The sequence below is a fragment of the Euprymna scolopes genome, chromosome 10, assembly GCF_053919585.1.
Source record: "Euprymna scolopes isolate OS-2025 chromosome 10, ASM5391958v1, whole genome shotgun sequence".
NCBI lineage: Eukaryota > Metazoa > Mollusca > Cephalopoda > Sepiida > Sepiolidae > Euprymna > Euprymna scolopes.
The window spans coordinates 37,272,921-37,277,836 of record NC_136491.1 but is presented as its reverse complement, the minus strand read 5'-3'; positions in this window follow the sequence as shown (position 1 = coordinate 37,277,836).

Below are 4,916 nucleotides of genomic sequence, written 5' to 3'. Positions count from 1 at the left end.
TCATTTGCGTATTTCATTCAGGAAAATCTACTTAATAAATAGCTGTATGTTAGTTACCGTTTATAGCGAAAGACTTGTTTTAACTTTTCTATTTAATATTTTAATTTTAAGTTGATTTATATTGATAATAATAGAATAATTTAATTTATTTTGAATTATTATTACCGTCATCGATATTTTTTAGAAACCGATATCGATTTATTTCCCCTGGCTGCTAGCTTTTAGACTTGAATACAATATTTCCCTTTAAAAGCTCCTTGAACTGCAGAAATTTACGTTTAATACATATTAGAAAAAGCCTAAAAGAAAAAAAAAACAGTAAAATGCGTTTACGAAAAACAAAAAATTAACAAAAATATTAAAAAAAACAACATGCCATTGAAAACAATTCCATTTTTCCCAAACTACTCGCAATATCATAGAAATTCCATTTTTCTTACACTACGTACCAAATAATACCTCAGCTAAAAATACTTTTTCTCCAGTAATCATGAACCAGAAAAGGTGTCACTATAAAAAAGGGGGTTATCATTCCCACTTACCTCCCTTTAATACACTAACAGTCTAAAAATAGGGTCTGTCTAATTAACCAATCAGGAACCCCCGTTTATCGGGTTCGCCTTTAGAACAATAGTCTCTTCCTCTTTTAACCACACCTCGTCCATGAAGCAACAGATAGGAAAATTCCTCTCCTAAAAGTTTGTGCATATACAAACATTACAAGAGTCGTCGAATTCTTTGGACGTAAAAGGACTTTATAGTTTGACTTTCTTTAAAACCGCAAACACAATAAGTTTGGCAAAATTTGTAAATTTTATTATTTTGATAATTAATACTTTTTTCTATATCCTGTTTTGTGTCGTTCGTGAATCCCTTTATTTCAGTCTGCTCCAACGAACTTCGCAGCAATTTTCGGACTACAACCTCCATTTGCCAGTATTCGCTTTATCACCTGTAGTATCAAATACAACATTTTCTTCGAAAACTCTTTAAACTGCGACAAATTTCGCTTTATACATATTAAAACATGTCTTTACGAGAAAAAATAGTGAAAAGTGCTTTTACAAAATAAACGCAGTGAAATAAATAAAAAGCTTATTTTGCGACGTCGTGTCTTCATAAATACTCGTAGCCGTTTGAGCAGAATAGTATGCCCGAACGTGTTTGCCTTCTGGCACTATTGTCCATATCATGTTCGAGCCCGGACACCGCGGCTCATTTTTTTTTTTCATTTTTCGATCATACTGGCACTCACTATTATTTTGATTGAAAGAAATTGTTTTCATTCATTTATCTTTTATTTTTTTAGAGGGGAGCAACGCATGGACAACAATAGGTGTTCGGTATCCGGAGAATAGTTTCTTCTATTTGTATCCCATTATGTCTAAATATCTAGTGGAGAGAGTGCTACGTACTTCTTCTTTTTTGGAGCGATTAAATTTTCATGTTTTAATTTTAATTTTTACTTTTGAAACTGTTATAGGGTAATCGATGTTGACCACGATGAAAGTATTCAATATCTTTTGTATAGCAGGTGTGTTCCCAACGGAACTTCATATCGACTCGGGTAGCGTCTGGTATCCTAGCTATATATATAAAGAGAGGAAAGGAAGAGGGCTAAGGAAAATTTGATATTGTGTATATATGCATATATATATGCATATACATACATATCTACATACATATAGATATGTATATATATATAGATACATACACACACACACACACACATATATATATATATATATATATATATATATATATATAGTCATCCACATACAGTACTGTTTCGCTGTTTCACAGCTCATCAGTGCGGCTAGACAGGCAACCTCAAGCCAGGATTGAAACCCGACCGTTTGTACGGCAGTCAAGGCTCCTAACCATTACGCTATTGGCGGCTGCTTGAACGAGTAGTGAGTTTAACGATGTTTTGATATATATATATTCAGCTTTTGATACGGTTTGAAAAGTATCATAGTTCTTTAGTATGGCTACGCGATTCCATATACCAGGCCAGCAGTTGATAGTCAACAACCGAACTTGATAGTCCACAAACGAATTTGTAAACGATATTGTGATAAATTTACTTACCGGGACTCGATGTGGAGAGGTGAAGCAATGGAATTCTGTGTGGCCGTCGTTCAAACAAAAGGTTTGAAAGTGCTTGGTCGACTGCTTTTATAATAGTGATTGTTTTTTTGTCCACTCACGTGGATCGGACTTAACTAGTGCGTATAGAAATACCCTCTATCGGTGATATTGTTGGTTGGTCTTTTTGTTTTAGTCCAGCAACCCGTTTCATAGTAACTGTTACAAAGACGATCTGTCGTTGTAAGCAACGGAGCAATTCGTTGCAACTCCTGTTGAGCTAGAAAAGGCGTGAAAGGTTCACTATGGCACTATTTCTTTGTGTCACTGTTTCTAACACACTCTGCAGCATGGACCAGTTGTAATTTGGCCATGAGCGTAGAGATACAAATAAATCGCTTCCCATAATTCCCTTGATATCTTTCTGTCTCTTTCCTGCACGCCCACCATGATGTGAGGACGCATATTCTGTCTCTCCGTAAATGAGGGGGCCACCCCCTCCCTCAACACCAGTTAGGGTAGGTTAGTTAGCTTTGAAAAGCCTTTTGTCCACTTTTAAATTGTTTTTTGTAATATATATTGTATCTCTAATGTAAAATAAAATAGTTAGTTATACCTTATGTGTATTACAATTATGTCGCGTGTCGTTTTTCTTGTGTCTGACATGAATGCCTTCATAAATGTCTTAAGTCGAAAGGCGGCCCTGAGGACAAAGAGATGAAGATTCCCACCAGAATGCCACCAAGGCGAAGAGATCATCTTGAGAAAAGAAAGGAGCCACACCCAGATCCAACATCTCAGGTATGATTTCCTTCTTGCTACACAGACCCTAATGACTGGCCCATCTTCATATCTTCATGAGACCGCTTTAAGACATTTACTATAACACGTCTGTCGGTCACACCTCAGTAACCGGCTGATAGTGGTATATCACCACGTAAGGTAAGAGTTTCATTTTTTTTCCTTCTATGTCGAATTCTGGTTTAACCCGTTGAGTTTCAGAAACGCCCCTCCCCCTTTTAGTCGGTTAAAATCTGACACTTTGCAACGAATCGAAAAAAAATGAACGACCCTCTTACTCGATAGGAACAAAAGAGAAGGCTGAACCTTCTTCAAAGAAAAATAAGGATGACTGTGGTGGGGATGGAAGAAGAACCTCTGTCCTTGAATGTGTTTTTATCCTTTGAAAAGGACATAGAACGGTGGTTAGAAGAGCTAGAGTGTGTGTCTTGGAGTATGGAGGAAGAACTTGCTGCCGAAGAGGAAGCTGAATCGCTTGCCGAACTATTTCAGGCTTCTTTTAAATTTAAGAGAGAGGGGCGACACCGACTGGGTGTTGTACGGGCAGTCAGTGAAGGAAATACTACAGAGGTCCCTATAAAAGATAGGAGGCCCCCCAACGTTGAACCAGACTTCAACCCTTATAGTCAGACAGCCACTAGTATCCCAGACCCAAGCAAGTCCTTCAACCCAACTGCGCATTCTTCCTTTTCAGTAGAACCTTTTAAAATTAAACTGAAAGGGCCACATTTCAGTGAAAGGGATTTTGAAAGAAATAGAAGTTTTAAGGACTATCTCACCAAGTTTGAGAATTGTGCGATGTCAGTACCATCGACAACAGGGAAGTTGTATTTTTAGGTGTTCTCTTGAGGGTAGAGCCCTTCAACTTATTGACCACCTTTCAGTTTCTGAAGACAGTTATCCAGTGGCTCTAAAATTGTTGAACGAACAATACTTGAATGAGGAAGAAATACGCGGCGAAATAATCGAATGTATATTAGATTTTCGCTTGGAGGATCCTAAAGATTTGGTGGGGTTGAAGGACTTCATGATAAAAACGCAGGTGGATGTATGGGAACTTAGAGCATTATACAGCTGTGATTTATATGATGACATGTCGGGCAGGTGCAATAATAATTTCTCAGGTATTGTTTGCAAAATTAACACCCAACATAAAAAATGAACTGATCAGGATTGCTGGAAAAACATACCCAACCTCGTCAGTAATCCTGTTAAAGACACCAGAAATTATTAAGCAGTTTTTGATTGTTAAGAAACCTGAACATCACCCTGTGGCGAAGTTGAGACCCCCAGCAAGACATAGGAAAGATATCCCTACTACATCTCCCATGAAGCCCAGATTGCAATGTGTAAGGAACTTTGGATGTGTTTTAAATTCCTAAAAAAGACACACAGGGGATCAATGAGAACAGCTAGAAATAGTAGCTGTAGCAGTTGCACTGTTAAGGACCATGTGACAGCATGTTCCCAGACAAGAGAGACAAGGTCCGTGTGAACACCTGTTTACATACGAATGATTACAACTACGGTTTCATGTCGCCAGTAATATGCATAGTGGTAGGAAAGGGAAATAGTCAGTAGGAAATAAATTGTCTCCTGGGCACCGGAAGCCAAAGGACCTACTTGGATACCTCTGTGCTGGAAAAACTGAATTGCCTTTCTACAGCTAAAGAAAGTAGGTTGGAAGTGAAAACCTTTTGGGGCTCAGATACAAAACCTTTTAATGAGGCCTCTGTAGAATTACGACTTATCCCTGAGAAAGTTCTTTCCTGTGGATTGAATCTTTCACATGAATTACGGGAGCTTCCGCAGATAGGTAAAACTTGAAACGACATCGATTGGCAACTAAGTATAATCCCAGAGACAATTATATTAAAATTGAGGAGCTATTGGGGATTGACGCAATTCAATTTATAGAACCGTTTCAAATCGTCCCCTGCATGTATGGAGCCGCTTTTTCCACTCCGAAAGGACGTGTACCCTTTGGCAATTGCGGTTGCTTCATGCATGAGAATCAACTAAAACCA